General features: G+C 38.2%; 1 protein-coding gene across 2 annotated transcripts in view; it reads left to right on the top strand.

Annotated features, from left to right (window-relative positions):
* thrab (thyroid hormone receptor alpha b) overlaps positions 1-13,491 on the top strand; it is a 628,197-nt gene that overhangs the window by 543,751 nt on the left and 70,955 nt on the right. The window lies entirely within an intron of this gene.

Genomic DNA, 13,491 nt, shown 5'->3' with positions numbered 1-13,491 from the left:
AGAAGTAAATGGTTTTCTGAGAATGTTCTCAGTAGCGTATTATCCTTGATTCTTTTTAAATGAGATCTCTGAGAGCAACTTCGAGAACCTCTTTATGGATCACTTGTGGTAGGATCCTTTTTACAAAGCCGTACAGAACAGTGGAAGGTAAAATAGAGGTGTTCCAGCTGTCATTCAGTTAAGGCTAAAATGAATTTGTACTAGCAACTATGGTGCTGTTACTGGCTTACAATTTACAAATGTAACATTTTAAAATGAATTTGAACCTAAACATGTTTTGTCGAAAAGCCGTTATTGTCTACTTTAATGGCATCGCGATTTCACGTTTTACTGCAGATGCCGACAAGCCTTTGTTGTTTTTGAACAGAAGCCGAGAAGTCCATTTTAGCAAATCGGCATGCTGCATTCTGGTCAGGTGATAAGACTACTTTTACTTTCAAAAGTCGTGCTAGCTGTGAGAAATTTCGTAAAAGCTGACTAAAAGTGATGGAGGACGGATAATTTTCAATGAGCTTGATGAATCTGTGATATCGCCTTCAGGGTTTAAAAGGCAATTAAAATGAACCTCACAAAAGCAGCTTGTTACAAAGGTGAGGGAAAAGTGTATTGTGTGTTTCACATCCATACAGTCAATGATCACATCAACAAAAACCGTTGTCAGGCATCTACATTTGCATTTTTCAAGATTAAAAAGAGTGGTTTTTTTTATATCTAAAATGTGAAATATGGAGTTATCTGCTTTTGCCAAAAAATGACCTTTTGGAGTTATCTGCTTTTTGCTATAAAACAAACGTAACATGTAGTCCAAGGGGAATTTAATGGTTTCCAGAATCAGCGTTGCTCCACATTAAATCCAGACTCACCTTTTCTCACTCGCTGACACATAACTGTCTAAATATGTGCACATATGCATTCATATTCTGTCTTCTTCCTCCCTCTTTTTCTTTTATTTCTTTGCTCTGTCTGGGTTTTTTTTTTTTCTCTTCTCGTTCACTCTCTTCCCCTTAGGAATGTTGGCTTGAGCTCAAAAATCCTAAATCAACCACAGCTTGTCTTTGCTCCCTGGGCCCCACTGCTTTCAGGCCGTCACCCCACATGTGGACTCAGACCCCGTCTGGGATAGTGCGGATCAGCGGCCTCCGCTGACTCTTTAGGCAACCTGTCCTGAGCTCTCCAAAAGTGCAGTTTAACCTTTCCCTATATAATATATTTCTGTCTTTTTTACAAGCCAAACAACACATAAGCAACAGAATTAAATAGTATTTCAGAGCAAGTAAAGTACTAGTCTGTGACAATATACAGTTTATAGACAATATATAAAGTCAGTATTTAACTGCAAAAATATTAAGATATTGTGCATCCAACATAAATGTACATATATAATGAAATCTACTTTTCTGTCTGAAATAAATGTTTTTAAACAAGTGTTGCTAAATAAGGACTACAACAGTTGGTCGATAATCTGTTAATCTGATAATCTCAGGTTCCTGTGGTAGTCGTAGTCTTTTATTAGCAACTTATGTTCGTGCTATTTTTCTTTCTCATTGTTCTTCCACACGAGTCACACACTCCTCAACTGGGCATAATATAGGAAATCTTATTAAAGGAATATGACAGTGGTTATTTGGCGGTAGCCCAAGGTGCAGGGTTAGCTCTCGCTTCTGGCCTTCATATGTCCTTTCCTCCCACATCCAGACACAAACACACACACTTACCGTCACTCTACCTTCAAGCACAGAAGAGCGGATGGAGAAAAGGCAAACCCAAGTGGAAAAATTTGTTATACAGATGTCATGTGTGGAGGGCTGCTTTTCTGGATCCAGCTTCTCCTCCTCTTCCCTGTGGCCTCCTCTTCTCTTCTAATCCTCTACCTCTCCTCGACCTTTTCCCATCTGATTATCTGCCTCTTTCTCATCTTTTTCTCTTGCTCTCCTTCAGCGCTGGCCTTTGTGTGGCTTTTTCGACTAATGGCACAGACTATTTTGGTTTGAATGTATTGAATCGCTTTGTTTATTCAGTTTTTTTTTTGCGTCTTCATATTAAAAGAGTAAACCGATGTGACGTATCTTCTGGCCATCAAGGCAATGCGCCTTAATCCAAGTAAGGCGACTGTAACCCTTTACTTTTTCGGTCTGAGAGTGGAGAACTCCCATAGTTGTACAGCTTTTCACTAGCTGGTTTAGTTTGAAATGGTCGAGGCTTGCTGAGAATGGTTTAGAAAAACATATAACTCATTAGCTGCGGCGCTAACTAACTAAAGTGTTAGCTTAGCTTGTAATTGTCTTCCATTGTTAGTAAAGATTTCTTCTGCCTTGCTTTTTAAATGATCAAGCACGATGCAAGAAAAGCGGGCAGAAAGGGAGGCCCACGTATGTGCTATACCCGCAGGGAAATGTATTGTCTGTGCTTTGCACATGGCTTTTATGGCCTCAAGTAAATTCTCCACGTAAGTTTAAGAAGTATTTGATTGAACCTTTGCCCAAGGGCCAGATTGGTTTCGTGTGCACATACTGAGGGTAGAAAAGACTCCTTTGAAGACTGGGCATCAGTCAGGCAAGAGAAAGAGATGAATAAGCACCAGTGCTACCAATTCGTAAGTGTTCATAGTATTTTGGTATTTACAATCGGACCAGAGATGCTCGGTTTTATTTAATTTTATTTTAATTCTTTATTTTTTATTTTATTTTATTTTTACTCTCATATGTTTTAGTGCTCTGTGACGTGAACTTCTCATTGCAATTTGGTCAGTACCCCAACGTAAATTTTAGGACTTTGTCTTTATGCATTTTATCGTAAATCACAGTCATTTCAAGACACTGCTGTTTTTATTTTTTGACCTGGTTTTCTGCTCTCTCAGCACCCCATGAACCATTGCGTCAGTTTCCCACTCTAGCCTAAATGCATTTCAGATGGAATTGCTTTGATGTGATGAATTACTATCACCATAAATTGGTCACTGCTATTTTTTACTTACCGGCACATTTTTTTAATGCTTAGTAGGTTGGATGTAGGTCATTCAACGGTCTATTCTAAATATGCCCTGTGCCTCTTCAGACTTTAAATTTAAATGGATTTTGTTCAATTTTAAAGAACGCTTGAGCTCTGTTATCATTAAGTTTCTCTTTAATGTGTCTTTCCATTAAATGGTTCATGTGATGGATGGATAAAATCAGTTTGCTGATGTTACAATACTATGGTTAAATTGATTTCTGAAAATTAACCAAACATCCTATATAATTTGCAAACTATGAAATGGTAAAGGATATATACCACTTGTTTACCTTTTTCAGACTAATGCTGCTCCAATTGGTGATCATATCCAGACAGCTAAACTTGTTTCCAACAAGTTGCTACCCACCATTCACAGCCTATCTGAGAGTGCCAAGAAGAAGCATTCAGCAACCAAATAAACAGAGCAGTGGCTGAGCTCATTTGCATTGACCAAATACCAATATATACAGTGGAAAGATTTGGATTGTAGCAACTGCTACAGAATCTCAATAGCTTTTTCGTGAACACTGAAAAGCCAAAAGCGCAGAGAGAAACTAGAGAACTTGAATGGGCTTGGCATTGTGCTTGTACAACAGATTTCAAGGCCAGCAAAACAATGCAGTACTACATAGCTGTATCTAATCAGCTGATAGCAAAGAATTGACAGATTATGGTGCTTCGGCAATTCAGAACTTAATAGTGACCACACAGTAGAGAGCCTAAGAGAGGCCTTTAATGAGATGTAATGTATATGTACAGCAATAAGAACCCCATATGGCAGACATCAAGACTGATAGCACTTCAAATAACAAAGGCCTTCTCTGATTATAACAGTATTCCCTGTTTTAGACATGATCTTGATTTTGCAGGACATAAGAGCCTCAAAGTTTATGTACTTAATATCTCGTTTTGATGTGTTGTATCGATCTGTATGATTGGTGTCACATAATGTTAGTATCAGCATAGTCTCATTAAAAAAAAAAACACAGTGCCTTTAGCTACTTTTTCGCTTCCAAAATACACACCATTTCCAGCTTAAATTAGCACTTTTTACCAGTAAAAAAGCACCAACCTTTATGAGTATGTCTATTTTTGCATGGTTCCCTGCCCAATATGTTATTACCACCCATAGCGCATGGTTTTAAACTTATACATTGATGTTGACATCACATAACCAGCTCCACATGCTTTTTCTGACATAGTAAAGTTGCTCTGTAGCTCACCTGGTACAGCATTTCACTTGTGATAAGTCCTGAAACACTGTTTACAATAAATCAGTAAATAGATCAATTGCTTATAGAAGCAAAATAAAAATATTAAAATATGTTTGTCAGTTCTTGATTAAACTGAATGGATATTTAAACAGAAGCATTTCACATCAGCACCTGGTGGTGTTCTAGAAATACTTGATTGTTTTCAACTTTTAAAGGTTAAGTTTTTGAGTTTTGTTTAGTAGATTTTTAGTAGGTGGTTTAATTTTGAATTGAGAACCATCTATGAGGGTCAGACTTTTGTTCTTCTATCGATTTAGCCCATGTATTATGTTGAACTTCTTTATAAAGATAATGGCCAACTGGCAAGTAACTGTTAAATGTGCACACGGCACATTTGGTCCTGGTTTGATAACAGGACTCTTTTATTAAGTTAAAAGCCTTTTACTGTACTCATTCTGTCTTGTTTTACTGCCAGACAATCTGGCTTTTGTTTGTGACATTTAGACATCATTCTATAGGAGGTATCTGTTGCTCAAGATGGCGACTGGTCTGGTTCACTCGAGGACGGGTCAGGTAATTCTCACTGATGCTATCCTATGTCATTACCAAAAGCCTTTGCCACATTCTGGACTTTCGATCTCTTTCTTTCACCCTTTCTTTAGCCCCCAGCTTCAGTCTCCACCTCTACTTTCTCTCTCACACTGTATGCTGGTCCCAAGAGAGCTCAGTTTAAGTTGGTCAGACTGGGCTGCTAGGCCTGTAGGTTGAGGTTAATGAAGAGGTGAAGTGAAAATGTACACTGTACAGAGTCCCTGCTGTGTGATCGTGGCCCTACCTGCTCCGGTAAGGAGATTTTTCCCCTTCTGTTGGTGTTAATAGGTGAGGTAAGAAAGAGGGTCTTGAATGCAGACACCTACTGCAAAAAAACTAGTATTAAATGAAAAAGTTAATTAATGAGATGAGCAGTAAAGCAGTTCTGGAAATGTTATTGTAATAAACAGATCAAAAGTACTTGTTTACTTTTAGGTGTATAGATTTCTTTGAATGTATGCATTAATAGAATTTTCATGTTTCTTTTTTTTATGTCATGTCATTGACCCACAGGCAATGTGTGAAGTCCAACATGGTCAACATTTAGTGCTTGCTCCTGAGTTCAGAGAGCTGTAGCTAGTTATTGGCTCAGGGGACCTGTAAAGCAACACTTTTGGAGTCTTATGGCCCTCATAACTGTGCTCGTATGTTAGCTTTTCTTTGCTCCCTCACCCTTTTTTTTCCATCACACATCTCACTGAAGTGGCTTTAACCTCTTGCATAAAAACAAAGAGTGTTTTGTGAGTGTGTTCCATACAGACCCTCACTGTTTTTCTCTTGTACGCTCACTGGTGTCGATTCTGCTCTGGACAAAGGCTCCTCACTGGTGTGTGATGGCACACAGGCCGCCAGTCGGTGTTACTAGGGCAGCAAACAGCTTGGGTGATGCGGGCAGAGCCTGGCATCACGGTGTTTTACTTGACCATATAGTACACAGTGTACACACATGACTATAGCCGGGTCTGTGCCCTTTTTTGTGTGTGTGAGTGTGTGTGTCATACATACTTCATCTTTTGTGCTTTTTATTACTTTTTCTATTTATTAGTATTTTTTCTGTTATATTTTAAATTTTTTACATAGTTATTTGTCTGAATAAATTAAATATTGAGTAAACTACTATATGTTTAACTGTACATGTTCATTTTACTCCATTGTCTGAAAGTTCACTTAGAGTTAATCTTTAAAAGCATTCATCATTTAATCAAGAATCATTTAATAACACGGTTGAATGCAATCTTTAATGCAACCACTTTTTACACTTAAAGTGCTCTATTTTTGCGCACATATTTTATGCTTAATATACTAAAAGTAATTCTTCAGTAATTTTTAAGGGTAAACTTTATATAATCTAAGTGTGCTATTTTTGGACCATGAATATGAACTGAAATGCACTTTTAATATATTATCTACGCTAGTATCTCGGCACTTGTAGAACGCTTGAGTGGGTTCAAGTGTACTTCAAGTGGATAATTAAATATATTTTTATATACAGAGATAGTATGTTAAAAGTGCATTTTAGTTCATATTCATGAATATTCTTTAAATGGCACAGTTACAGTTAACACTACAGTTATCACTTTTAGTATATTAAGTATAAACTTAAATGTAGAACACACAAAAATAGAGCACTTTAAGAACATCAAATAGATAGATGTATTAACATTGCACACAGAGTTTTAATTTTTGTACAAATTTTTGGTATGTCAAAAAAAAAAATACAACCTCATGTTATGTCAATCATACACACTGCCTCCAAAACTTCAAAAAACAATTCGGATCCGATTTGATTTTCTGTCTTTTCGCATCTGTAAGTTATTTGTTAGAAAAGGATGATGAAATTTTGGACTCAAGGACCATTACTTTTAAAATCGGCGCTACCCTACCCTGTGAAGGATGCGTCTTATAATAACGTGCCACCTTAACAGGGACATTAATCATGCTGCAAATCGCCGTTTGTGCAACTGAACTTTTTGTAGAACACACAGAAAGAAGATACATCTTTGAGAGTCTGACAGCTTTGCAGAACACAGCGTTTCTTCCTATAGGCCGAGAGAGACCTGAAGAACCTTCCAGCGTTCTAGTCAGCAAATGTTAATGAGGTGTGGACAGCTATTTTCCATCCTATAATGTTTGGTTTTAGGATCACAGCTGGGAGGGGGTGCATTTCCTTTATTTTTGTCACCCTCTTTCTCTGTCACTCACGCACTGGGTGTCTTTCACACATTCTCACTGTGTGCCGATTTACTGCATGTGACTGAGCTGTCACATGGAGCAGCAGAGAGCAGGCGCATAGACATAAGGATAGTGTGATGTACTGTCCCGCTCGCATTGATGTACACACTTTTACAGATAAATTTATGGAGGTGTAAGGAGCCTGTCAGTGCAGTCAGGATGTATTGTCAGTGGTGTTAAAAAAAGCTCCTGGTGGACTGCATTTTTATCCAGTTGGGTGTCACAACTGGCTGTGTGTTGGTCTGTGCGTTTTGAAAAGAATATGTTGTGATGGTAATAAATTTGTGCTTTTCTCTCTGTCCCTATTCATTATCTCCTCTTTCTGCTCACTTTGGTGTGTTTCTATTTGCACGTAGCATGAAGGGATAGGTGAGAACTTTGGCATGAAAGAATAACTGGTGCCATCTGGTTTAATACGAGTCTAAATGAACCATATTTTTTTAAGTCACATTGCAGGACATTGACAAATCATGTTAAAAGAAGAGATGTTGCACGCTACCAGCCACCAAGGACGCTGTCAGCTGTTCAGCTCCAATGAAGTATGCAAGAAACATAAGATTTGTGCTGCATCACTGAACACATCCCTAGAACAAGATTTAAATAAAGAAGCAACGCAAATGTCAGACTGAATGGAATAACGCTCATCATTCAGGCATCTGAAGGACAGTCTACAGTGACAGTGTCTTAAAGAAATACTTCACACAAAAATAAAATTTCCGTCATTATTTACTTATAGATTTAAAACACAATGAAGGAACATCAAGCAATTGTTTTTTAATGCTTATATTCAGCAACAATGCGTTGCATTTATCAGAAGTGACAGTAAAGACACCTTTAAAGTGATTATTAAATGATTTCCATTTCAATGTTATTCAAAAGAAAAAAAAGCATAGTATTAGTATACTAGTAAGTACTGTTTCTTAAGCAGCATATTAGAAGATTAGATTTCTGAAGGATCATGTGACAATCAAAAATGTGATTTTGAAATATATTAAAATAGAAAATAATTATTTTCAATTGCAAAAATATCTCACAATATAACTTTTACTGTATTTTTAATTAAATAAATGCTCTTTTGCTGAGCATGAGGTTTTTTCAATACCATTTAAAAAAATGGTATTGTGCATTCACATATATTCACATATATTTGTAATATATTAATTCCTCTATATTTTCTTGTGTAGAGCTTTATTAAAGGGTGATGTTTGAGACCCAGGAATGTCCTGGAATATAGGGCTTTTTCTTAATATTTTTTCAGAATATTTATTTTTCAGAGTATTTATTCAGAATGTAGTTGATTTGGTCATACTTTAGGGATCATAACTATTATACTGAATAACTGAATAACTATTAACTATGACTATTCCTCAAAAATAAAAATCTTAATATGCTGCTTATTGGTATTTAGCAAGGTAGTTGTTAAGTTAATGTGTGGCGTAGGATTATGGGTCGAAAAGATGGTCAAGCTATTAAGGCATTAATATTTGCTTTATACGTACTAATAAACAGTCAATATGCCAGTAATATGGATGGCAATAAGTAGCTAGTTAGTAGCAGGAGCTGGTCCTTAAAATAAAGTGTTACTGTTGAGTTATATGGTGGTTTTGGCATGATAGTGAGTGAATAATTAACACTTTTCTTTTTCTTTTTTGGTCAACTTGCTGCTGGCTGTCACACTCCACCCTGGAATGCAAGCAGTGGGATCTGAATGCCAGTCAGCTCTAAACAGAGTCCCCATGACTGAACCCACACACTTGCATTCACACAAACAAGTATCCTATAGTCTTGTGTGCATATGTGTCTCTGCTTGCCATGGAACAGTCAACAGATACTCCCTCGGTCCAAAGGGAGTTCTGTTGGATCGTTTAGTGTATGCATGTTTACAGTATGCACTGACATGCATGTAAGAGTGTTCATTTGTTTTCATGGGCCCTAAGGGTTGAATATAAAATCAATGTTTACAGTTTCAATAGCATTGTGGCCTTTCTTCCCTAATGCCAAACCCATATCAAATTGAACCAGTATAAATAAAAGCAATAATGGTTAAATATTTCTCAGTTGAGGTGGAATTACTCCAGTAAATTCAGGCTCCTTACAATCTGGAATTGGCTATTATGACTATTGTAATTGTATAACAGTGTGACGGCTGCTATCTCTGGGTCTTTCCCTCCCGCAGGCCTTTTTCCCCCTTTTTTTTTTTTCATGCTCATTCTACTGGTTCCTTTCATTGACTCCATTGGTCCGTCACGGTAATCCCTCTATAGAGTTCAGCTTGTCCGTCCCACCTCGCCTTCCTTTCTTGGTCAGTCATCTTTTCTTGTTCTTCCTTTATAATGTCTGTACTGGATTTTGACGTTGCGCTGCATATGGTGGCATATGGATGGTCCCTGTTGACCCTGTTCGCCCTCATTAGTTGATACGGACGTGTGAATGAACATGGATTTTTATTGGGTGCTGTGATGCTTCCCAGAGGCAAGTTGTGAAAGCGTACCATCTAATACAGCGGCCTAGTGAAGCAGGGTTAATGCACTCAGGGTGACAGCGTTTGATGTGAGTTTTTTTTTTTTGTATTTTCCTTCGACAAAGGTCTGGCTGGGACAGCTATCAAGCAGACAATCCAGGGCTAGGGACGTCTGCTGAGGAAATTGCTTGTGTTGTCACGATCTCTGCTGTGAATTTGGTTGTTTGCAGCAGTGTTTGTCCTCATCACAGTGGTGGGAAGATGATTAGGCTTGACACAGCAGCTTGAGTGAGGGGTGTGAGGAAGACTGGTCGCTCAAGGCGCTGCAGGCGTCCCAGTGGACAGAGGTTAAAATGTGTGGACAGCGAGGACAGACTTTAAGCGTCCCCTAGTAGTGACTAGCCTCATCAAAAATTAGCACGACATCTAGACCGGATACTGCAGCTGTCATATTCATCAAAATTTCACTGTCTATTTCTTTGGCTAATTAGGTGGTTCAGTCCTCTTTTTTGGAGGGCCACCTTCTAGCAGAGTTAAACTTTAACCTTAACTGAACACACCTAGACCAGCTCATCAAGGTCTTTAGGATCACCGGAAACTTTAGTTTTAGCTAAACTTTGCAGGAAATTGGTGCACTCCCAAAACACAGGTCGTTCCAAATGCTAGATACTTCATTGGCTGCCTCCAAATATAGGCCATTGAATGAAGTTGGATGGAATTGTGTATATATTCCCTTGGAAAGCAATTCCAGAACGCACTGTGATGATCTCTGTAAGTAGTGCAGAGCACAATTTGAGTTGCTGCCTATGGAGAAGGTTCCAAATTGGACACTTATGAGGCTCTGTTTCAGTTATGATGCTGGCATAGAGGACGGATGCTCTTGTAGGCACTGTACCACTCACTAAGTTTTGGAGCAGATCCTGTTACCCTGTTCCAAAAACTTGAGCTGCCTCATCACCTAGTATCTACTATGGCTTCTGAAAGAATTCGTACTGTCATGGAAACTGAGCATTCTACACAAAGTAGATAGAAATAGAGCTTGAAAATAAAGCCTAACTAGTGGCTGTTGCATTCCCAAACGCATGCTAAACTCACAGCGCAGGCAGTAATTCACTGCATTCATTTACTGTGAACTGAGCTGTTCTGAGGCACAGAAAACACTGGCTCGCTAGCTGATTGCATGAACCATGTGTGCGCTTCACTTTTAAAAAAAGACTTGATGAAGTGATTAAGTCTTAAAGTGTTTCTGGTTTTATTTCGTTTGACAGAAACCGTACCAAATCATAATGACACCTCAAGGTGTTTTTTTCCTGGAGGACCTATTGTTTCACAACGTCATGTGACCATGATAATATCGAGGCAATTTTGTATCACGACCAAAAGAACAAGATCGGCTGAAATGAGCATCCTCCACAACAGATTTGTCACGCCCACAACCATTGGCTGAGGCTTGTGGCACACAAAATTGGAAAAACTTCAGGAGTTTCTAGGTCCTCATTGTATTGGTTGAAATATACAGTATTTTTAACAATGCACCTTGAAACAAAGATACCGTGCTTGTCGCCGAACCCACCTTAAAGGATGAATACAGTTTATCGTGTTTACATGTGTGACGATGAGCGCTTATTGGGATCAACTAAGCGCTGGATTTGTTGCTTTTCCTGTCAGTCATATGGCCACCTGGGTGGTCTTGGACCGTTCAAAGTGGCCAAGGTTCCTAGAGCTTATGCTGTCAATCATTAAAGCAGATATATTTGAAAGCAGGTCAAATCCTAGTTTGGATCTCTAAATCTTAGTCTGGGTCTTAATGATTATTTTTGACGACAGCTCAGATTTAAGCCCACTCTGTATTTCCTCTACAATAGTATGGTATATTTAAAGCAGACATTGTAACTGGATTAATTAGCAGCTTTGTCTGTTTCTTGTACATCTATTTGGAAAAGCTAAACAAGGATTTACTATTCCAAACAGCCAGTCAGTTTTCTTGTCAATAACTCTTTAATAATGACCTTGCTGGAGTGCGGGGGGAAGGGTACTTCCAAACAGTGGATGGGATTTTATTTAGGCTCTTCACTGCTTTGTGTATTTGAGTGATATTTTTTCTAGCTGTATTTACATACGAGTAGTTTTATCTCGTGCCAGCACAGCAGAGATTCTCGAAACTGGTCCAACCACACAAACCCCAAATTCTCTCTTCCTCTCCGTCTCTCGCTCTCTCTTCTCCTCTCCGTCATGAGCACAATCGCCACATTTACACACATACGGCCTGCGCGTATCGTTCTCTCTCCCATCCCCCGTGCAAGAGAACTGTAAGCCAAATTGCTGCTCGCTGGACGCCCGGCCATAAATTAGACTTTTGACAAGCCTGACTGCATTGTCTTCCCCCTCGCCCAGCCCCTAACCCTGAGCTAACCTACTCACGGCCTAGAGCTGCCCAGCTGTGGTTTTGCTACTCAACGTGGCCTTGTCTCTTCCTTCAGACAAACATGCACACTTTCTCTGTCTGTTATGCTATCTCACTCATGCTCTGCCTATTCTCTCGCCTCCTCTTTGATTGCTGCTCATGATGCATTTGTTCCCCGGCTGAATCGGCTCTTTGACTTGGTCCTGAGCCATGCCCTTGTAATGACACTATGGCTGAATTTTTATAAGCACAAACATGGAATTGCATATGCAAGCCACACAAAGCAACTTTGCAGTGTTAAGTGTATACTTAAGCTTCTATTTGATGAGTAGCGGATGATTTATTTGTATTGTATTAGTGTTTATTGGGATGTCAAATGCATCATAATTTGGTGGATGATTTGGTTATTTGAGTTGAAAGCCTTCTATCTAATAAACATGCAGTGAATAATTAAAATCAAAACATGTTTTTTTTTTGTTTTGTTTTGTTTTTTTGATTAAACACTATAAGTAACTTTTTTTGTATTTTTGTTTACACTGTGCAGAATATGTGTGTACTGTGTATATTTGTGGGGAATAAATACACATACTTGTGTATATATAATATATATTGATTTGTGTATGTATAATGTAAATCATGTATAAATATGAATACTTCTGGAATATATACACGTGCGCATATTCATATATAAATATACACACGTTATGTAATTGTAAACTTTTATTTTGGATATGAACTTCATATTAATTTATCATTTAAATCATCTAATGATTTTTAATATATTTTCAGTTCTTTTAATAATTGTAATTGTTCCTTCACAGCACTTATAATTTCATTTGTGTTTTCAAACATTAATATGAACAGATTGTGGTATTATTTATTTAAATTTTGTATTTGTTTGAAATGTTATACATTTTAATTTGTCTTATCGTTTGTTTTCTATTTGTAAAATTAAAATTTTTAATATAATTTTTGTGATATTTATTATTTTTGTATATTTAATCAGGAATATTTTACTTTATTGTTGTGATATTTTAACGATCAACTGCTGTGGGTATATATATATGTCTGCACACATGCGCATTGCTTTCCAGAGATGTCACGTTACTTTAGCCTCTGCATGTGTGACTGTCTGTGTGGTGGATTACGAAGGTGTTATTTGCATGTTTACGATGTGTGTGTATATTTGTCCTTTAGACAGAGGCAGAATGGAGGGCTTAGTGGTGACTGGTGTCAGGGTGGAAGGTCATTACGAAGTGGAACGTACCATAAGCGGAGGGGAGGGCGGATGGGAATATCTCAGGGTGAAATACAGCAGAGGAGATCGAACCGTACGTGTCCTTCCCTTTCCCCTGGTACTGCCCTTCCCTCAGACCGCTGTAAACCCTCCAGATAACAGCCTCTTATGCTAGCAGCATTAATCATTAAACTGTCCTCAGTGTAACGCTATGAACACATATTCGTGGCATGATATATCCCACACCTCAGGATAGTACGGCTTCATTACGGCTTCTCTTTTGCCAGCATGCTTAGGCGCTTCTTTCAAGACTTAAACTCCCATCATGCACTCTCTCGCATCCGTTCTCCAGACCAAACAA

This window comes from Puntigrus tetrazona, chromosome 12, assembly GCF_018831695.1.
Source record: "Puntigrus tetrazona isolate hp1 chromosome 12, ASM1883169v1, whole genome shotgun sequence".
NCBI lineage: Eukaryota > Metazoa > Chordata > Actinopteri > Cypriniformes > Cyprinidae > Puntigrus > Puntigrus tetrazona.
This window is presented reverse-complemented; position numbering and strand designations above follow the sequence as displayed.